At 46.7% G+C, this 23,175-nt stretch overlaps 1 protein-coding gene and 1 pseudogene across 13 annotated transcripts in view; both read right to left on the bottom strand.

Moving 5' to 3' along the window:
• The window catches only part of LOC117355233 (zinc finger protein 271-like), a 906,970-nt gene that overhangs the window by 259,652 nt on the left and 624,143 nt on the right, over positions 1-23,175 (bottom strand). The window lies entirely within an intron of this gene.
• Positions 1-23,175, bottom strand: part of LOC117355859 — a 127,068-nt pseudogene that overhangs the window by 88,565 nt on the left and 15,328 nt on the right.

Below are 23,175 nucleotides of genomic sequence, written 5' to 3'. Positions count from 1 at the left end.
GGGATGGTCAGCGCTGCTACTGCTACTTGTATGATGGACCATTTCCTAGTGATTGCTGCTCTGCTCCTCTTTTTCAGTCTTGAATTCTGCTTAATGGACTTTCCCGAGTGAGGGACACATGACCCAAACATGTCATTGCTATTCACCAAAGAGTGATTCTAAAACGGAATTGGGTCTTGCTCCTTGGGGCGAACTCTCGGGAGGGATTGGGACTTTCCCTGTGTTGCTAGCTGTTGTTTTCTTTGTGCTCCTCTACAACACATAATCTCAGGCCATGACTTCTATCTCCTAAGTGGACCTTATTAAAGATCTAATAAGAGCTTCAACATTTAGATGTCTTATGCCTCACGGAGACTTGGCTGCGTCCGGGAGAGGAGGTGCTGTTACTACAATGCTGCCCCTCAGGTTTTAAGGTCTTTGATCGAAATCGCCAGTCTAGAAGAGGAGGGGAAATGGCAAGACTCAGGCAAAGGAGCTACAATATTTGTTGACTCTCCTCCTCATTCGGAAGCTTTACTACTGGAATTTTCTTCTCCTTCACCTCAGCCACCTATTATTAGTTTATTGCCCCCCCTCCCCCATGATCATCTGAATGGCATAATGTCTCCCAAACCATTGCAGATACGATCACTAGATTCCCGTCTCTTATTATTCTAAGTGACTTTAATGTTCATGTGGACAAAGAATCACATCCGAAGACCTCCAACTTCCTCACATTCTTGTCTGACTTAGGTTTACCCCCAAATTTATGCCTTTTTCAACACATGAGCCACCTGATATTTCATGATCTCCCATAGATTACCAAATTTTTACTTATCCTTAAGAAAGCTGCTCTGGAGAAATTTACTAGTAACTAGCTCCCAGTTTCCATTATCCCATTCCTAGCTAAAATAACAGAAAAGCTGGTTTTATTAACAACTGCTTGATCAAGCAGAGGCTATCCACACCCTTCATCCTAGACAATCAGGTTTCCGTATGGGCCCCAGTAGAGACCATTATAAGCTCCTTGCGAAGTGACAAACGGTAATTTGGATTTTTAGTCACCCTCTTAATCTTCTTTGATCTCATTAACTTATTCTCTACTGCTTCAAAGATTATCTTCTCTTGGGATATCAGATATGGTTCTAACTTGGTTCACCTAATTTCTTCAGCATCGATCATTCACAATATATTAAGATGGTGAAGCGTCTCCTTCCTGTCAACTCACCTCTGGAGCCCCACAAAGGTCTATTTTATTTCCCTTCCTATGTAATATCTTTCTTAGTCCCCAAGTGTTATGCCTATGGCCAGGGGGTAACTGAAACTCAGCATACTACGTGATATGTCTCCTCAAATCTGCTTATCTGCAATCCTGACCGAATGTGACCTGGGTGTTGCCAACACAAAGACCAAAAGAACAGTAAAACCAGGTTGACCAGGTGTCGTAGTGAAGAAAGCTGGTTTCTGCAACAAGCCTGCTTATCTGCTATCCTGACCTCTTGACCACAGTGACATGGGTATTGCCAAAACTAAACTAAACCTTGGGTTTGTATACCGCATCATCTCTACTTCGCAAAACTCGACACGGTTAACAAGGGTTAGGGTAGAAAGGAACTCCAGTGAAAGGAAAAGACAAAATGAAGAGAAAATTGAGGACAGAGTAACCAGAGAGAGGAAGAGTTACATTTTTGAAAATAACCAGGTTTTCAGATGTTTACGGAAGATTTGGAGGAAGCTCAGATTCCTAAGAGGGGAGGTAAGATTGTTCCAGAGCTCAGTGATTCTGAAAGGGAGGGAGGAACCTAGTTTTCCTACAAGGGAAACGCCTTTTCGAGAGGGAAAGGAAAGTTTCAGTTTTTGGGTAGATCTGGTGGAATTGGGGTTAGAGGAATTCCAAGAAAGAGGAATAAAAGGGGGGAGAATGCCGTGTAGGATCTTGAAAGTAAGGCAGGCACATTTGAAGTGGACTCTGGAGATTATCAGGAGCCAGTGGAGCTTGGACAAAAGTGGTGAGATGTGGTCGAATTTGCTTTTTGCGAAGATAAGCTTAGCAGCAGCATTTTGAATCTGTTGGAGTTTTTGAAGGTTTTTCTTTGTTAGGCTTAGGTAGATAGAGTTGCAATAGTCCAGTCTGGAACGGATGGTGGATTGGACAAGGACGGCAAAGTGTTTTTGATGGAAACAGGTTCTCACTTTCCTTAGCATGTGAAGGCTGAAGAAACATTTTTTTATTAGGGAGTTGAGGTGATCATTGAAGGAAAGTGTAGAGTCAATGACGACTCCCAGAATTTTACTTGAGTATTCAAGATGCAGGGTGGGGCCAGAGGACAGTGGGATGGAGGTGGGCAGTTGGTCCAGTTTTGGGCCGAGCCAGAGAAGTTTGGTTTTGGATTCGTTCAGTTTCATCTGCACAGTGTGGGCCCAGGATTGAAGGTTCGATATACATGAGGATATGTTCGCAGAGAGGTTGGTGAGGTTCCAGTCGGTCTCGAGGAGAACAAAGATGTCATCTGCGTGAGTGTAAAGTGTTTCAAGTGGGGAGAGATGGAGGATTTTAAGGGAGGACATGTAAATGTTGAAGAGGAAAGGAGAGAGAGGTGAGCCTTGTGGGACTCCACATATCGGGTTCCAGGGTGAGGAAGAAGTGCCCTTCATGTTGACTGTGTAGGAGCGGGAGCATAAGAACTTCGAGAACCAGTCAAGGACTGTGGAGCTAAAACAAAGAACAGGACCGGGTTTGCCTGAGTCGTAGTGAAGGAAGCTGGTTACTGCAGGATCGGCTTGTATAACTAGGAACTCAGCAGTTTTCACCCTATATAAGAAACGGGACTGTCCCCCAGAATCAGAATCCATCTCGTTGCAACTACCCACCTATCAATCGCAGGGATTCCCGATTATGAAGGATGGTGATGCCTGGGATCACGGTGAAGTTATTCTATTTTTATATTCATCTATATATATAAGTATAATAAAGGGTTATTGTCTATGCTTTTATATTGTCTGTGTGCTTTTCTGAGTGTCACTGATCATCCCATCTGACAGAAATAAGTGGCGAAACACCAAGCTAAGCTCATTCAGGCCTTCGGTATCTATTCGGATGACATTCTGCTATAATATCCCTGTGATCCAGTAGCTCTTAATCTAATTCCTTTGCAACACTGCCCAGATGCCATAGTCCGCTGGCTCCAAGATAACCATTTGCTTCTCAACACGTAGACAAACGTGATTTAATGAGACGGAGTCAACATGGGTTCAGCTGGGGGATATTTTGCCTCACAAATTTGCTTGACGTCTTTGAAGGTGTGAATAAACATGTGGATAAAGGCGCGCTAGATTTTCAGTTGTGAATTAGGAATTGGTTATCGGATAGAAAATAGAGGGTAGGGTTAATGGACACTTTTCTCAATGGAGGAGAGTAAACAGTGGAGTGCCGCAGTGGTCTGTACTGGGACTGGTGCTATTTAACTGATTTATAATTGATGTGGAAATTGGAACAACAAGTGAGGTGATTAAATATGCATGTGGATTGTGAAAAATTGCAGGCGGACCTTAGGAAATTGGAAGACTGGGCATCCAAATGGCAGATGAAATTTAATGTGGACAAATAAAGTGATGCACATTGGGAAGAATAACCTGAATTACAGTTACCGGATGCTAGGGTCCACCTTGGGGATCAGCACCCAAGAAAAGGATCTGGTGTCATCGTAGACAATACAATGAAACCTTCCGCCCAATGTGCAGCAGTGGCCAAAAAAGCAAACAGGATGCTAGGAATTATTTTTAAAAAGGGATGGTTAACAAGACTAAGAATGTTATAATGGCCCTGTATCGCTCCATGGTACAACCTCATCTGGAGTATTGCGTTCAATTCTGGTCTCATCTCAAGAAAGATATAGTGGCATTAGAAAAGGTTTAAAGAAGAGCGACCAAGATGGTAAAGGGGATGGAACTCCTCTCGTATGAGGAAAGACTAAAACGGTTGGAAAAGAGATGGCTGAGGGGAATTATGATTGAAGTCTACAAAATCCTGAGTGGAGTAGAACCTGCCCCTCCCACTTGACCCAGCTACCCTTCTTCTCTTAGTCGCCTAGAGGCTGTTTAGGTTTGTGCGACAGGTGACACTTGATGAAGTTACAGGGAAATACTTTTAAAACTAATAGGAAATTTTTTTTCACACAGAATAGTTAAGCTCTGGAACGCGTTGCCAGAGGATGTGGTAAGAGCGGATTGCGTAGCTGGTTTTAAGAAAGGTTTGGACAGGTTCCTGGAGGAAAAGTCCATAGTCTGTTATTGAGAAAAACGCAGGGGAAGCCACTACTTGCCCTGTATCGGTAGTATGGAATATTGCTACTCCTTGGGTTTTGGCCAGGTACTAATGACCTGGACTGGCCACCGTGAGAACATCCTTTTTGGTGCTCCGCTCCTCTCAGCAGTGATTGATTCACATCTAAACTTTTCAGAACACATTTCGAGCGTCCCGATTATAGGCGTCCTACCGCTAACCAGCAAATTAAGATGCACGTTTAAAAAAAAACATCCCAAGGCAGGCCGTCTACACCATAGGCATCTGTCACTATTGAGGGAGACGTAGGGATGCTTTAGCTCCTGCAAGGCTAGGCGTGGTTTCACCCAGAAGTGGTTTTAGGCAAGCTTAGGTGGCCCTGGGCGTCTCTTTAGGGCCACGATAGACGCCTGAAAGATTGGTCAGAAAAACTCTGGTCTTCATTTCAAATAGATGTGGGCGTTGAGCTGATTGTGGCAAGGAAATCTCCCTGCCGCGATCAGCTGAGTGGCTGAGGCAGGGAACTCACCCCCTGCGAAGTCAGGAAGGATGCCCACTTCCTCCTGATGCCTCTCCCTGTAGCATCGCCGCCCCGCCAAACCCGCAGCAGAAGGAGTGCCCAATTCCTCCTGCCCCCCCCCCCGAAACACGGCCCCATCCAACTACGATAGTGCTGGGCCTGCCAGCCGGAGGGTATATGCCTCCCTCCTGCTGACCTTCTCTTTACAAGGTACGGCAGGGGGAGTTGGGGGTTGATTGGTCAATGGGTGAGGGGAAGTTTCGGGGGGGGGTTTCGGCAGGAGGAACTGGGCACTCCTGCTGGGGGATGTTTTTTAGGGGGGCAGGAAGAAGTGGGCATTCCTCCCGCTGATTGACTTTGGGGGAGGATTTGGGGATTCCCTGTCGCTGCAGTTGCTGCTGAGCTGATCAAAGCAGGGAGATTCCCTTGTGATCAGCTCAGCGGCAACGAGATTCTCTAACCGGCGCCTGTGACAGACGCCAGTTAGAGAATTGGGGTGGTTAGGCAGGATTAGACAGGGTTAGGCATCTCTCCATCAGAACAGACGCAATTCTGTATAGGACACCCGTGTACGATTCTCAAAAGCCACTTAGCCAGCTGCTGAGACCGGGCATCCTATACAGAATCAGGCCCTTCCTCTGTACTGCAGTCGGGCTCATCATTTTACGTCAACTTCCCTGTGATCATAGACTCTACCTTAGTAACATCTCACTTAGTTTATTGTTAACGTGGTGTATGCAGCTCTTCCACAATTCCTTCAAAATACCGCAGCACGTTTCCTATGCCGAGCCAGAAGGCGCGATCATGTGACCCCATTATTCTCCCAATTACACTGGCTGCCTATCGCTTATAGAAGACATTTCAAGATCCTGATTCTGACCTTCAGAGCACTTAAGAGAGGGGACCCCGGACTATCTGGCAAAGAAAATGATACCCTATGTGCCAAGAAGAACACTTTGCTCCCTCAAAGACCATCAGCTGCCATTCCTAGGCTCACTGGGACTCTACAAGAAACAGCGCTTTATTCTTTTCTGCCCCCACATTGGGGAATGCTTTGCCCCTGGGATTCATCTGGTTAAGTTAATTCAAAGTGATACATTTGCTTTTTGAAAGCTTTATCTTAACATTTTTAAGAACAGAGGAAGCAGGGCAGCAATCGCTGGGTACTATGTCCCATCTTTCCCCCAGTGTGTCTGAACCTTTTCTATTAAGCACAGTTACTTACCGTAACAGGTGTTATCCAGGGACAGTAGGCAGATATATTCTCATTGATGGGTGACGGCACTGACGGAGCTCCGGTATGGACAATTTAGAGTGAATAGCACTCTAAGAACTTAGAAAGTTCTGGGTAGCCCGCACCGCACATGCGCGAGTGCCTTCCCGCCCGACATATGTGCGCAGTCCTTCAGTTAAGATAAGCCAGCTAAGAAGCCAACCCAGGGAGGAGGGAGGGTTGTGAAAATATCTGCTTTCTGCCCCTGGATAACACCTGTTACGGTAAGTAACTGTGCTTTATCCCAGGACAAGCAGGCAGCCTATTCTCACTGATGGGTGACCTCCAAGCTAACAGATTGGGATGTTGGGAAGGTTGGCCATTAGGAAAATAAATTTTGTAATACAGATTGGCCGAAATGCCCATCCCGCCTGGAGAAGGACTCCAGACAGTAGTGAGAAATGAAGGTATGAACTGATGACCCGGTGGCAGCTTTACAAATTTCCTCAATAGGAGTAGATCTGAGGAAAGCCACAGAAGCTGCCATAGTTCTAACTTTATGGGCTGTGACTTGGTTCTCCAGTGTCAGTCCAGTCTGAGATGCAGGCGGCGAGCCAGTTGGAAATCGTTCTTTTGGAAACAGGATGCCCCAACTTGTTTGGATCAAATGAGATAAAAGTTAGGGAGAAGTTCTATGAGGCTTTGAGCGATCAAGATAGTAAGCCAAAGCTCGTTTACAGTCCAAAGTATGCAAAGCCGCTTCTCCAGGGTGAGAATGAGGCTCAGGGAAAAAAACTGGTAGAACAATCGACTGATTGAGATGAAAGTCAGAGACAACTTTTGGCAGAAACTTGGGATGTGTGCGCAGAATCATCTTGTCGTGATGGAAAACTGCGAAAGGTGGATCTTCTACTAGTGCTTGTAACTCACTGACCCTCCTGGCAGAGATGAGAGCAATAAGAAAAACCACTTTCCAGGTAAGAAACTTGAGAGAAGCTGTGGCCATTGGTTCAAGATAAGCAGTAATAGCACTGAGATGGACTCTAATGGATGTAGATTTAAGACCAGAGTCAGACAAAGACAGTAAATAATCCAACACTAGTTCCACTGCCAAGGAAGTTGGATCATGATGATGAAGCAAACACCATGATGAAAACCGAGTCCACTTCTGTTGGTAACATTGTTGTGTGGCCGGTTTCCTGGAGGCATCAATAATTTGCCGAACAGGCTAAGAGAATAATTTGAGATGAACTCAGCCCGAGAGAAACCAAGCTGTCAGGTGCAGAGACTAGAGGTTGGGATACAGAAGAGATTCTTGATGCTGAGTACGCAAAATAGGAAATATTGGCAGAAGTATGGGTTCCCTGGAACTGAGTTGAAGTAGAAGGGAAAACCAATGTGTCTGGGCCACCAAGGAACAATAGACTCTTGCCAATGGCGTGATGTGAACTGTGGAAGCCATCTGACCTAGAAGAACCATCATGTATCTGGCAGAGATGGTCTGCAGTGGAAGCACTTGTTGACAGAGACGGATGAGAGTGTGAAGACGATCCGGAGGGAGCAACGCTCTCATGAGAGTGGTGTCCAGGATCGCTCCAATGAACTGAAAACGCTGAGTTGGAATGATACATAGTAACATAGTAGATGACGGCAGATAAAGACACGAATGATCCATCCAGTCTGCCCAACCTGATTCAATTTAAATTTTAAATTTTTTTTTCTTAGCTATTTCTGGGCAAGAATCCAAAGCTCTATCCGGTACTGTGCTTGGGTTCCTACTGCCGAAATCTCTGTTAAAACCTACTCCAGCCCATCTACAACCTCCCAGCCATTGAAGCCCTCCCCAGCCCATCCTCCACCAAATGGCCATATACAGACACAGCCCAGTACTGGCCTTAGTTCAATTTTTTATATTATTTTCTGATTCTAGATCCTCTGTGTTCATCCCACGCTTCTTTGAACTCAGTCACAGTTTTACTCTCCACCACCTCTCTCGGGAGCGCATTCCAGGCATCCACCACCCTCTCCGTAAAGTAGAATTTCCTAACATTGCCTTTGAATCTACCACCCCTCAACCTCAAATTAAGTCCTCTGGTTTTAACATTTTCCTTACTTTTCGGGGAGATCACGTGATGCACTGAGCCAAGGCAGAAGCAGGCTGCCTGAGCTCCCGGGCCCCGAGTCCTGAAGCGCCCTGTTACTAGCCTTTGGAGGTAAGCCGGGAGACAGTGCTTTGCAGCGCTTGCTGTGCACAATATATGGACAGATTTCTGTCCTCTCCTGCGTCGCCGATGTCCACCTGCACTCAAAAAAAGGATCGGGACCGCCCGCAGCACGGCGCTGACAAAATGGCGCCGGTCACCTCCACAGCCGCGATTCAGCAAATAGCGCCGGAGGCGCTGACGGCCCTTATTCAAGCAGTAACAGTGGCAATGCAGCCCAGCATAGAAAAACTTTCTGAACAGCTCCAAAAGCTTAAAAATCTACTTATGGAGACTACTAGCCACACCACAGCGCTGGAGACTCGGGTTTCCAGCGTCGAGGATACACAGCAGACACATGACACCACGTTACAGGAACTGCAGGCTCTGACTCAAAAACAAGCAGAAAGACTGGATGATCTTGAAAATAGATCCAGAAGATCTAACTTATGTTTTTTGAGGATTCCGGAAACAGTATCCGGTCCTAAGCTCCTCCAGGTGCTGGAGGCTGGCTGACCAGTTCCTATCCCTTGAAGGAGGGCCTGGGGCCTATTCGACTGGAGAGAGCACACCGGCTAGGCCAAGAACAAGCAAGAGAGGCGAGGCCTCGCATGGTAATAGCCAAACTTTTAAACTATAACCATAAAGTGGAAATCTTGCGCAAATATAAACAACTTCGGGAGACTTTAGCATTTGAAGAGTCTGAGGTGCGCATTTTCCAGGACTACTCTGTGGCCCTAACGGAGCGCAGGAAGCAATTCTACCCACTTTGCTCCTCTTTGGCTGAAAAAAAAATACGCTTTCTCTTTTTATATCCAGCCACTTTGAAAATTTACCATCAGGGACGCTGGCAGGTATTTGAGGCCGCGGCTGAGGCGGCCCTTTATGTGAACACTCAGGTGTTGCCCCAGTCGGACCTTACATGAAAGAGCACATGGTGTGCTTCCTTGTTTGTCACATGCTCCTGTGTGCCTGTGGCATTGTGGATGCACCAGGATCTCCTGGTTTGGGGGAAGCCTGGATCTCAGATAATATGGCTGTTACTTGCTATTCTGGTTTAAGTTTGTTTACAATTTTGTGTTTTTTCCTGTTCTAGTTCAGAAATTGATATACTGTATATTTGAGCTCATCCTAATGTTCATTTGCTCTGCAGACTGCTCTTATGACTATTGTATTTACTGTATGGGAACTCGGGGCCTGGAGTGGCATTGTTTTGTGATCTTTCACACCTTTGGGACCGCCTAGGGCGAACCTGAGGCTGTGACCACAACCATGCAATTGGGGAGAAGGTTGGGCAGGGAGGGGGGGTTGGGGTTCCAGGGGGGGGAGTTCTTGGCCTATGTGGTTGCTGCTGGTATTCTTTCGATTATTGGGAAGGGTGGGATCAGACCCTGCTGCGAGACTCCTGCACCTGACATTTACCATGGTACTGGTGCTGCTCGGGCAGGTCCTGAGCGTCATGTGGCTGCCCTGGGTATGGCTGGGAACCCGGGGTGTATTTTTTCCGCACTTAGCATTTTATATGTTTGTACTAGCCCCTTTTATACCTGCTGGCTAACACTTTGAGAATAGTATCCTGGAATGTTTCGGGCATTACCTCTCCCATAAAACGAACAAAAATTTTAACACAGCTCAAACGACATAAGGTCGACATAGCCTGTCTGCAAGAAACCCGACTTACAGACTTGGAACATCAGAAATTGAGGAGGTCCTGGGTAGCTGCAGTGCATGCAGCATCTTGAACTCAGCGGGCAGGGGTGGCGATACTGATTAGTAAGACATTGCCTTACACTGCGAAAGTAGTAGCCTCGGACCCACAGGGCCGCTACCTCTTTCTGCAGTTGTCAGTAGGCACATATTCCTTTTACTTGATGAATGTATATGCACCTAATACCTATGACCATTCCTTCTTTGAGGGTCTAACTGCCATGCTTCTTGGGCTGGTTACTGATCCGGTATACATTGCAGGGGATTTCAATCAGGTGTTTGACCCGACTTGTGATTGTTCTCAGCCGGGACCTGGTGCGAGTATATCTCATATCAGAGGCCTGCCCTATCTTTGCGCCACTTTAGATCTGGTGGACCCGTGGAGAATTCTCCATACCACTGAACGGGATTACACACACCGCTCCAGAGCACATAACACACAATCTAGGATAGATTACATCTTTACCACGCGCAGAGCATTTCTAAATGTGGATGCAGTGGTAATAGGCCCGGTTGTGATTTCAGATCACGCGATGATCTGGTTAGATGTGAATGTGGGCTTCGGTTTACGCAGACCTGTACGTCGGCGCTTCCCTAGTTATCTATTTTCTGATGACCATTTCAAAACATACCTAACGACTAAATGGGGTGAATTCCTAGACTTTAATGGTCAGCATAGCAATGATTCGACAATGTTTTGGAGCACGGCTAAGGTGGTGCTCAGAGGAGATTGTATAGCTTATGTAATAGCGCGTAATTGCCATTTGTCCTGGGGAATACTGCGGTTGGAAAAAGAACTAGCAAGCGCTATGCGTCAGTATACCCTGTTCTCGACCCGCCACGCTAGGGAACACTTAGCTTCCGTGGAAACGACCCTCAACTCCTATATACATGAGCGCACGGTGAAAATGCTCTTGTATCAAAAATTTCGCTACCATCGCTATGGAAATCGGGCAGGGAAGTTATTAGCCCGCTTGACTTCCCAGGTGCGGGGTCACCGTTATGTTTTGGGATTGAGGGATAGTACGGGCCAATTTCAACACACTACTGAACACATTGCACAAATTTTTCAGTCCCACTTCGGGAAGATATATGGGCGCCGGGACTCGGGAGCTGAACCCCTTATTAAGGACTATTTCACGGATTCCGGTTTACAGCCGCTCTCTGACTCAGATGTTAGGTTTCTTAATGCACCCATCACCCCTAAAGAACTACATAAAGCTATCCACAACCAACGAAGTTTTTCGGCTCCAGGGCCGGATGGCTTTACGGCAGAATTTTATAAACTGCTCTCAGGGCAGTTTAGTCCTTTTTTGAGGGACTATTACTCCCAGGTAATCCAGGATGAACATTTCCCTGGAGAAGTGAATGAGGCTTTAATCACGTTGATATTGAAGCCTGGCAAAGACAGTTCTGCTCCCAAGTCCTATCGCCCAATTTCTTTGCTGAATGTAGACATCAAAATTCTGTCTAAAATCTTAGCTGATAGATTAGCGACCCTTCTCCCCGATGTGATTGCATCCACACAAGTCGGCTTTGTACAGGGTAGACAAGCAGTACACAACGTCCGTAAAGCATTGATAGCCTTAGCGCACACGCAATTCCATCACACTCCTATGCTTCTACTCAGTTTGGAAGTGGCGCAGGCGTTCTACCAGGTCGATTGGACGTACCTCTTTGAAGTGTTAAATTGTATGGGGATATCTGGCTGGTTCGCCTCGGCATTACGCACTTTATATTCCACTCCAACAGCAAGACTACTTGTCAATGACATTATTACTGACCCAATACCTATTGAGAGGGGAACTCGACAGGGCTGTCCCCTGTCACCCCTCTTATTTCTATTGTACCTTGAACCCTTTCTTCGCACAGTGTCTCAGGACCTCGACATAGTGGGTGTGGACTTCGGGACTCATTCAAAGTGTTGGCCTTTGCAGATGACCTATTATTTTTGCTAACTGACCCCGCTCACTCTGTTCGATATTTATTGCAAGCGCTTGACGAATTCAAATTTTATTCGGGATTTACGTTGAACTACCAGAAATCTATGGCCCTAGCTAGCCCCATGACACTACAACAGACATGGAGTGGTCACTTCCCATTTACGTGGGCTCAGACTTCAATTCGCTATTTGGGGGTACAGATCCCCCGAGACCTTACGACCCTGTACACCAGCAATATCACCCCATTGCTTCAAGACACCTTACAACATCTACAGAATTGGTCCACTTTTCCCTTATCGGTGGCGGGCCGGGTAGCCCTTTTTAATATGGTGCTCTTTCCCAAATGGTTGTATCGCTTTCAGGTTTTACCTCTGCTGCTGTCCCATGCCCATAACATTCGTTTAACGAAAGAGCTACAGCGTTTTCTATGGGGTGGTAAGCGACCACGTATGCCCTTGCTACGGATGTGTCTGCCCAGGGATAGGGGGGGCTATGGTTTATTAAATGTACATTGGTATGCTATGGCTTGTCAGATGAGACATATTAATGATTGGTTTAGAGGAACATCTGATTTTTCTGCTACACCACTGGAGTTATCTTTGCTGGCTCCATTCCATGTGAGCTATTTTCTACATGTGGCGGATCCGAGGATGCGTCCTTTGGTGTCTCATTACCCCATTTTTACGCTGGCCAGAAGGACATGGAGATGGGTCTGTAAAACATCCAAATTGTCTTCTAGGGTGTCTTTATATTTGCCTATACTGGGCAATGGAGCTTTCCAGCCGGGCATGCAAAATGCCACCTTTCTTAGGTGGCAAGCACAAGGTCTACAATATCTTTTTCACCTGTTTTCGGAGGAGGTGAGCCTGGTCACATTTGCCGAGCTGCAACGAACTTTTGACCTACAGGCTAATGATCTCTTCGCCTATTACCAGATCCGTCACTATGTTCAGTCCCTCCCAGTGGCTGCCCTTACTGAAGTCTGCAGGGAGGCGCTTTCGGAACTCTTCAGCCTTTCAGCCCAACAGAGGATTCCTCTACGATTTCATATTGTGGGGATCCGGGATTGCCAACCAAGTACGAATCTGGATATATTAGCGACAGCGTGGGCTGAAGACTTGCATTGCCAGTTGACTGCTCAACAGTTACAACGGGTCCTGAAGAACATTCAGAAGGTGTCACCCAATATTACTCACTGGGAAATGCAATTGAAAATTGTTCTTAGACTTTACATTCCACCGGAACGTGCAGCCCGGATGGGGATTACTGTGTTGCATTCTTGCCCGAAATGCAATCAGGCTCACGCATCTTTGAGTCACATGTTTTGGGCCTGCCCTGCAATCCAACAGTTTTGGAGACATCTTGGCCTATATACCACATCGCTTTGGGGAAGACTTTTCACTGTAGGATCATGGAATGTTAATGGACTTAATAGTCCGGGTAAGCGTAGTATTGTGTATAGGGAATTGGTACGCATGCAATGAGATGTTTGTTTACTTCAGGAAACACATTTGAGGCCTTGTGATGTGGCAGTTTTACGCTCTCCCTCTTTTGATCAAATCTGGACCCATCAGGGGCCCAGGCCTGGGAAACGGGTGGGGGGGGTTGGCCATATTAGTCAGGAAGGGGCTGGGTCTAGTGGTGAATCAAGTCTATCGTGATGGTGCGGGGAGATGTCTGGCTCTGGTGGCTACCTTGCAGGGCCGTCTCATCACTATTCTCAATATGTATGGGCCCAATATCGGACAGGCTGGGTATTTTAGGTCTCTTAAAGTTGATTTGGTGGATTTTGTTCAAGGGTCGGTTTATCTTGGTGGGGATTTTAATGTTACACCCGATGCTATTCTGGATCACTCTGTGGGAGGGACTCGTTCTCCTTCTAGGGCATCTCGAAGGGCTCTACTGTCTCTGTTTTCTGCTCTGGGCTTGGTAGATTGTTGGAGGTTGTCTCATCCAACCCAGCGCTCTTATACTCATTATTCTCATGCACATAGATCATATGCACGTATAGATGGCATATGGGTTCATCGTAATGGGTGGGATTCGACAGGCAGAGATTGGGCCTATCCAGGTTTCTGATCATGCGCCCATGTGGGTAGCCTGTGCGGGTTTCTGGGAGGGGACGGGATGTCATTTTTGGAGACTGAATGAGACATTATTGAAGGATCTGAGTGTGGTTCGGGAGGTGGGTATGACTGTGGAACAGTACCTTCAGCATAATGATAATAATACGGTTAGTGATGCTACTTTGTGGGATGCGCTGAAGGTGGTGGTCCGGGGTTTTTTTTATAAAATGGGGTGCTCGCCGTAAACGAATGCGTGCACAGCGCTCTTTGACCCTTCATGAACAGCTGGAGAGATTGGTAGGGTTGCATCAGAGACACCAGGACCCCTTAGTCTATGAACAACTTGTTAAGATGCGTGCGGAACTTTCTATATTGCAGATGGAGGAGTATGAGTTCTTGAGGTTGCGTTTACGACAAACGGTTTATGAGTATAATAACACATCGGGGTCTCGCTTGGCTCGACTTATTAAGTTGAAGCAGACGAGAGCGGCTATTACTTGTGTACGGGACTCAGTGGGCACCTCACATTGTACTGATTCGGCTATTAGGTCGGTTTTCCTCTTTTTATTCTGCCTTGTATTAGGCTTCGGCGGGGCAAGATTCCACTGCTATTGAGGGGTATCTGTCTGCGTTGCAACTTCCTCAGCTTTCAGAGTCTGCTCGGGATTTTCTAAACGAACCTATTGAGTTGAGGGAAGTTCTAGGAGTTATTGCTAATTTAAAATTGGGAAAATCGCCGGGATTGGATGGGTATACTAATCAGTTTTATAAACTTTTTCGGGCGAATTTAGCTCCGCTGTTAGTTCGTGTAGCGAATGGGGTGTGGGGCAGATCTCCCTTGCCCACCTCTATGGGGGAGGCTGGGATATCGGTCTTGCTTAAGCCGGGCAGAGATTCTACGGGGTGTGGATCATACCGTCCGATCTCATTGTTGAATACCGATGCAAAAATTTTAGCAAAAGTCTTAGCTCTTCGGTTGGGTAGGGTACTGCCCTCCCTGGTGCATTTGGATCAATCTGGTTTTGTTCATAGGTGGCAGGTTGGTGATAATATTAGAAGAACGTTACATCTTATGTGGGCTGCGCAGCGGACTTCGGCTAAAATAGTCTTTTTGGCAATTAATGCTGAGAAGGCGTTTGATCAGGTAGCGTGGGAGTTTTTATGGGCAGTGATGTGCAAGATGGGGCTGGGTTCTTTCTTTTTAGCTTGGGTACAAGCCTTTTATAAAGCTCCGAAAGCCAATGTTCGAATTAATGGGGGTTATAATGAATTTTTTTCAATAGCTAGGGGTACTCGACAGGGTTGTCCCCTGTCTCCTTTGTTGTTTGCCCTTTCTATGGAACCCCTGGCCATCCATATTCGGGATCATGGGACTTTAAAGGGTGTGATGGTTGGAGATTTCGAACATCGTTTAGCCCTGTTTGCCGATGATGTGTTATTGTATGTTCGGGACCCAGAGACCTCGTTGCCGATTCTTGTTGATCTTTTCTTGGAGTATGGGCGGGTTTTGGGGTTTTACGGTGAATATGGATAAATCTGAATTACTGAGTGTTAATTTGGGAGCAGCGGATCAACAGCGCTTAGCTACTCGGTTTCCCTTTCGCTGGGCTCCTGGGGTCATTCGCTACTTAGGGATTAGATTACCTGTGGATTTGTCCCAATTGTATGCGGTTAATTATGCGAGGATTGTTCAACAGATTCGGACAGACATTCAGTGTTGGAATGGGCTTTGGTTATCGTGGTGGGGTCAAATAGCAGTTCTTAAAATGAATGTATTACCTCGTTGCTATTTCTTTTTCAAACGTTGCCAATTCCTGTCCCCTCTTTAGTTTTGAAGCAGTTACATACTTTGTTTTTTTGTTTTATTTGGCAGGGGAGACCTCATCGTCTTTCTCAGTCTGCCTTGTGGGCAGTTAGGTCTAGTGGGGGGCGGGCCGTACCTAATCTGTTTTGGTATTTCCGGACCGCTCACTTACGGCTTTTGCTAGATTGGGAGATAGCGGATTCTAAGTTGGCGGTGCGCATGGAACAACACTTTGTGGGTCACCATTGTTTGAAGTCTTGGCTTTGGTCTTCTTCCATTGGTGATGTTCGATTAGCGGTTCCGGGGAATCCGTTTTTAGACCATCTTTTGAAATTGTGGTGTGATACTCGTCGGCGCTGGGGTGACGGGGTAGTCCCGTCAATTTTTGGCGCGCTGCGGGAGGAGCCCCTGTTCCCTGTTGGGAGGGAGAGCCCTACTTTTGTGCGGTGGGCCGCCTCTGGGTTGCGTACCTTTCGAGATGTGCTTCAGAAGGGGTCCTGGTATCTTTTGAAACTTTCCAGCTTAGTAATGCCTTGCCCATAGGGGACTTTCTAGCTTATTCTCAAATACGTCATTTTATTCACTCTCAGGGGTGGGATAGAGGGTCATACCACTCTCTTGACCCTTTTGCTCATATGTGGTTCACTCTTAGGAGCCTTCCTAAACCTATCTCTGTTCTATACCAATATATTCGGGGCTCCTTTTCCTTTCCGACTCTCTATCGACGGGCGTGGGAGTTAGATTTGAACTGTACATTTACTGCTCAGGAGTGGGCTGCGATTCATGTTGAAGTAGGAAAGGCCTCATCTTGTGTACTTATTCAGGAAAATGCCTATAAAGTTTTACAAGATGGTATTATACACCGGTGCGTCTCCACCGTATGTTTCCTAGTGCTTCGGCCCTATGCTGGAGATGTGGGAACGCCCTGGGGACATTTTTACATATTTGGTGGGATTGCACTGTGCTACAGCCTTTCTGGAGGCAGGTGGTGGGTTGCTTATCACAACTGTTTCAACTAATTATGCCTTTTTCTCCGCAGGGTTGTTTGCTAGGCCTTTCTAATGTATGTTTACGTTCTTGGCAAACTAAGCTTCGATACTGGGGTCTGGCGGCAGCTAAACGCTTGATTGCCGCTCATTGGAAGCAGGCCAAAGCGCCCACTAAACTGGACTGGACTTTAAAGCTTAGGTTTATCAGTACTATGGAACTGTCTATTGCAAAGCGTCATGGTTACTATTATACTTATAACCGGACTTGGACATTGCTACTTGACAAAGTTGATTCTTTATTTTGAGCTTACTTCTGTGGGGGAGGGGGGATTGTGGATCGGGGTGGACTCTTCTGAAGAACCAACAGGAGATCCCTCTTTGCGGGATGTGGAGCTTGGGGGTGGTCTGTGGAGTTCTGGTTATGGATGGGTATTGGGGGCTTGGTTGTTATGCTGGGTTTTCTTTGTTCTCTGAGGATGTATTATTGGGATTCTGTGTAAGTCTGCTTGATTGTTTTATCTTGAGCCGTCCCTGATATTCATACTTTGGTTTGTATATTTCAAAATTTTTTCAATAAACATTTATTAATAAAAAAAAAAAAGGGAGGGCAATGACATGGGAAAAGCCAAGGACATATCCCACGTCATTAAACAAAAGCAAGCTGAAGAAAGACATTTGGGGCCGGTTTCTGTATAGGACGCCTGGTCTCAGTAGCTGCCTAAGCGGCTTTTCAGAATCACACACGGACGGTCCATTGACGGACAGACACTTATCCCCACCTAAACACCCCAATTTTCTAACCGGTGTCTATGTCACAGGTGCCGATTAGCAAATCTTGTTGTCGCCGAGCTGATCGCAACATGGGAATCTCCCTAAGGCGATCAGTTTAGCAGCCCACTCCTTTCTGCCGGAACCCCTGAAGCTTCTCCATCTCTGGATGTCTGCAGCAGGAGGAGTACCCACCCAAGGGTATTAAAGGAACTGAGAAACGAAATAGCGGAAACACTATACCAAATTTGTAACCTATCCTTGAAAACTGGGGAGATCCCAGAGGACTGGAAAATAGCCAATGTCACGCCCATCTTTAAGAAGGGATCAAGGGGTGACCCGGGAAACTACAGGCTGGTGAGCTTGACCTCGGTTCCGGGAAAGATGATGGAAGCACTGGTCAAGGACACAATCTACGAACACATAGAAAACAATGGACAACTGAAGGCGAGCCAGCACGGCTTCTGCAAGGGAAGGTCATGCCTCACGAACTTACTGTATTTCTTTGAGGGAATAAACAGCCAGGTGGATAAAGGGGAATCCATAGACATCATTTACCTTGACTTCCAAAAGGCCTTCGACAAGGTACCTCACGAAAGACTGCTTAGGAAGCTGTGGAGCCACGGGGTGCAGGGGGATATCCACCGATGGATCAAACACTGGCTGGCAGGCAGGAAACAGAGGGTTGGAGTAAAGGGCCATTACTCAGACTGGCAATGGGTCACGAGCAGAGTTCCACAGGGGTCGGTGCTGGGACCGCTCCTATTCAATATATTTATCAACGACCTGGAGACAGGGACGAAATGTGAGGTTATTAAATTTGCTGATGACACCAAACTCTGCAGCAGGGTTAGAAACACAGAAGACTGCGAAGACCTGCAAAGAGACTTAACGAGACTGGAAGAGTGGGCAAAAAAGTGGCAGATGAGTTTTAACATAGAGAAATGCAAGGTCATGCATGTAGGGAAAAAGAACCCGATGTTCAGCTACAAAATGGGAGGATCACTGCTAGGGGTGAGCAACCTTGAAAGAGACCTGGGGGTGATGGTGGACACAACATTGAAAGCATCAGCACAATGTGCGACAGCCTCAAAGAAAGTGAACAGAATATTGGATATCATTAAAAAGGGTATCACGACCAGGACGAAGGAAGTCATCATGCCGCTATATCGTGCAATGGTGCGCCCACATCTGGAGTACTGTGTCTAGTACTGGTCGCCGTACCTCAAGAAGGACATGACAGTACTTGAGGGGGTCCAGAGGAGAGCAACTAAACTGGTAAATGGTATGGAAAACTTTTCATACGCTGACAGGTTGAAAATGCTGGGGCTGTTCTCCCTGAAAAAGCGGAGACTTAGAGGAGACATGATAGAAACCTTCAAAATCCTGAGGGGCATAGAGAAGGTGGACATGGACAGATTCTTCAGATTGTGGGGAATCACAAGTACAAGGGGGTCACTCAGAGAAATTGAGAGGGGACAGGTTTAGAACAAATGCGAGGAAGTTCTTTTTTACCCAGAGGGTGGTGGACACATGGAATGCGTGCTTCCGGAGGTTGTGATAGGCCAGAGCACACTACAGGATTTCAAGGAAGGTTTAGATAGGTTCCTAAAGGATGAGGGGATTGAGGGTTACAGATAGATGTAGAGGTAGGTTACAGAAATGGTCAGGAACCACTTCACATGTCACAGACCTGATGGGCTGCCGTGGGAGCGCACTGCTGGGCGCGATGGACCTTTGGTCTGACCCAGTGGTGGCAACTTCTTATGTTCTTACCCAATTCCTCCTGACTTCACCCCTCACAATATCCCCCGGCAGGACAGATGCCCACTTGCGTCTGCTGGCAGGCCGCCATTCAAAATGAATGGGCATCCCTCCTTCCAGTCAACTTTGCTAAACTCACCGTGGCAGGGAGATTCCCTTGTCGCGATCAGTTAAATGGCTGAGTCTATTTGAAATGTAGTCCAGCATTTTGCTGGCCTGCATTTCAGGCGCCTATTGCAGCACTAGGAAGATGCCTAGGGCCTCCTAAGCTCACCTAAGGCCACTTCCAGGCGAAATCAATCCCACACCTAGCCTTGGGTGAGCTTAAGCAGAACTTCACGCTTCCTAGGCTCACAAAAACACCCACAATGTAGGCTGCCGGTCACGGGGTGTTTTTTTTTAAACTTGCATCCCGATTGGCTGGTTAAACAGCGGTAGGACGCCTTCCACAGCCTACAATCGGGACACCATTTATAGAATTTGCCCCTTGTGTCCTCTTTGCAAATATTGCATTGCTGAAACAACATCATATATAGTTCCCTATTTTTTCACCATTGTGCCACATTTCCAAATAGTTCACACTCTTGCTGATATTGCTCCTGAAACATAAATGAAGAGGAGCTAAAAGACGAATGTTTGGGCTGTCCATCCCTAGGAATTAATGCTTTCATACATTCAACTCCACGTAAAAGGTTTCCCTTATGCATGCGTTCTCTGCTGTATTTCAGCTTCACCTTTCGTTTGGAGCCTTTTCTACACTGACAACACAAAAAGGGTCTCACCCTGGGGTGGATTCTCTTGGGCAATAAGAAATGATATATCTTACCATGGCTTTTTCCAGTGGTGTCTTGCAGAATGGATTTCTTCCCTTTCCTCTTTCCCTGATGGAGCTGAAAAGCCATTTGGTCACTGTTTTTATTTCGTAAGGGTCTCTCTTCTCTCGGGTGTCTCTGGTGCTCAGGGATGTTTGTGATTTCCCTGTCACTTTTCTCACTCTTAATGACTGCACCCAGGGAGTCTCTTGCAGGGTCTCTCGGCTTCTTCTCCGATTCCGCCATTTGGTCGCTGTTTTTATTTCGCAAGGGTCTCTCTTCTCTCGGGTGTCTCTGGTGCTCAGGGATGTTTGTGATTTCCCTGTCACTTTTCTCACTCTTAGTGACTGCACCCAGGGAGTCTCTTGCAGGGTCTCTCGGCTTTTTCTCCGATTCCGCCATTTGGTCGCTGTTTTTATTTCGCAAGGGTCTCTCTTCTCTCGGGTGTCTCTGGTGCTCAGGGATGTTTGTGATTTCCCTGTCACTTTTCTCACTCTTAGTGACTGCACCCAGGGAGTCTCTTGCAGGGTCTCTCTGCTTCTTCTCCGTTTCAGCCTTTTGGTCACTGTTTTTACTTCGTAAGGGTCTCTCTTTTCTCATGTGTCTCTGGAGCTGAGGGATGTTTGTGAGTTCCCTGTCACTTTTCTCACTCTTAGTGACTGCACCCAGGGAGTCTCTTGCAGGGTCTCTCGGCTTCTTCTCCGATTCCGCCATTTGGTCGCTGTTTTTATTTCGCAAGGGTCTCTCTTCTCTCGGGTGTCTCTGGTGCTCAGGGATGTTTGTGATTTCCCTGTCACTTTTCTCACTCTTAGTGACTGCACCCAGGGAGTCTCTTGCAGGGTCTCTCGGCTTTTTCTCCGATTCCGCCATTTGGTCGCTGTTTTTATTTCGCAAGGGTCTCTCTTCTCTCGGGTGTCTCTGGTGCTCAGGGATGTTTGTGATTTCCCTGTCACTTTTCTCACTCTTAGTGACTGCACCCAGGGAGTCTCTTGCAGGGTCTCTCGGCTTCTTCTCTGATTCCGCCATTTGGTCGCTGTTTTTATTTCGCAAGGGTCTCTCTTCTCTCGGGTGTCTCTGGTGCTCAGGGATGTTTGTGATTTCCCTGTCACTTTTCTCACTCTTAGTGACTGCACCCAGGGAGTCTCTTGCAGGGTCTCTCGGCTTCTTCTCCGATTCCGCCATTTGGTCGCTGTTTTTATTTCGCAAGGGTCTCTCTTCTCTCGGGTGTCTCTGGTGCTCAGGGATGTTTGTGAGTTCCCTGTCACTTTTCTCACTCTTAGTGACTGCACCCAGGGAGTCTCTTGCAGGGTCTCTCTGCTTCTTCTCCGTTTCAGCCTTTTGGTCACTGTTTTTACTTCGTAAGGGTCTCTCTTTTCTCATGTGTCTCTGGAGCTGAGGGATGTTTGTGAGTTCCCTGTCACTTTTCTCACCCTCAGTGACTGCATCCAGGGAGTCTCTTGCAGGGTCTCTCGGCTTCTTCTCCGATTCCTGTTCATAATTCCTTGTGTTTTGACTCTCATTCCTCTGGGAAATATTCTCACCGACATTTCCTGGTTGTCTTGGGATGGGCTCAATTTCTAAAAGCCATTTTTCTTGATTCTCCTCCCTCTTCGTCTCCTGCATTGCCTCAGTATCTGCTGGATAGAAACAAAACACAGTAATCGTGCATTAGGAACTATGGAACACTATTAATGTCAAGAAACAAAGTTTTCTGGCCTCACACAACTACTTAGGATTTCTGAGATTAAGAAAATTCCACAAATTAGCACATGAGTCTTCAAACCTCTCTCTTTTTTTATGTTCAATATGTTTATTAATTTTCAAAAAGGCAACAACATACACAGGCACGTGAGACATGGTGTTCAACATTACAAATGAATACAGTCATTCTCCCATAATTCACCATGAAACTAAACACCCACCCACCCCCACCCCTACCCCCCCCAACCAAATCCAATACAACAGAATACACTCCATTCCCTGTAGTGCCACAAAAATTTAAACATTTAGCAGATGACTACGAGCTCTGTGGGTTAACGTAAGCCAAAATGGTTCCCAACAAACACTGAAAGCTTTACCCCTCACCGAGTCAAAATCTGAGAATTGTAAACGTTCCAGAGAGGCATGTTGTAACATCAAGGTACGCCAGTGGGACAAAGTGGGGGAGTCTGAAGAAATCCAACAGTGCAAAATCACTTTCTTCCCCAACAGCATCGAGCGTGCCATAAAGCCCCGAAACCCCTTCGGATGGGGAAGAGGAAGCTGTTCCAAAGTAAACAACAGTTCCAGTCGGAGAGCAAATTTTTAAGTCCACATTGTCTGGATGTGTCGATGAAGCTGTAGCCAAAAGGAATGGACCCTCGGGCAGGACCAGAACTGATGACCAAGGCTAGCTGGGGAATAAGAACATTTAAGGCATTGTGCCGAAGCACACATCTTAGCTCGAAAGAGGTAAGCAGGAGACCTATAGAGACGCAGCAAAAATATGAAGTTCATTTCAATCAAGGGCACTACTAGGCGTCAGGCGTGCCGTCCTAGGAAGGCCTCTCTTAATCATTTGCGCTGTCACTGTGCAGGAAAGTTCCAGTGACCATTTGTCTGCATAGGAGTCATAGGAAAGTTCGCCCAATTGCTCTTGGAGATGACGATGATGAAATCTCAAAGGAATCATGTCCTGTGCAGTCAGACTTAGTGCCTCAGAGATGGTTTCCATGCGCCGATCCGTGAGAGCTTCCCGAGATAGGGAATGTATATAGGAAGAAAGCTGAAGATATGATAACCAGTTCTGCTCCCTCCAACCATGATCCCTACGAAGGTCCTCAAATGATTTCAAGGATCCATCCGAATTTAACAGCTGAAAAAGGAATTGGTTAGAATTGACAGTCCATACAGCAGAAGAGGATGGTGTCATTCCAATGGGAAAATCCCCATTATCCCTCAAAGGTAAAAAGGGGGTCACCTGAGATGAAACGTGCAGTTGATGACACAAATGCCTCCAGAGACGTCTCAGGGGAAGCAAGAAAATGTCCCGTGCCAAAGAGGTCTTCGGAGGCATGCGCTGCACATGAAGAAGATAACTGAAATGGAATGGAGCACACAATAAAAGTTCCCCACTGGTGGCCAAAAA

Source organism: Geotrypetes seraphini, chromosome 2, assembly GCF_902459505.1.
Source record: "Geotrypetes seraphini chromosome 2, aGeoSer1.1, whole genome shotgun sequence".
In the NCBI taxonomy this organism is placed as follows: domain Eukaryota; kingdom Metazoa; phylum Chordata; class Amphibia; order Gymnophiona; family Dermophiidae; genus Geotrypetes; species Geotrypetes seraphini.
This window is presented reverse-complemented; position numbering and strand designations above follow the sequence as displayed.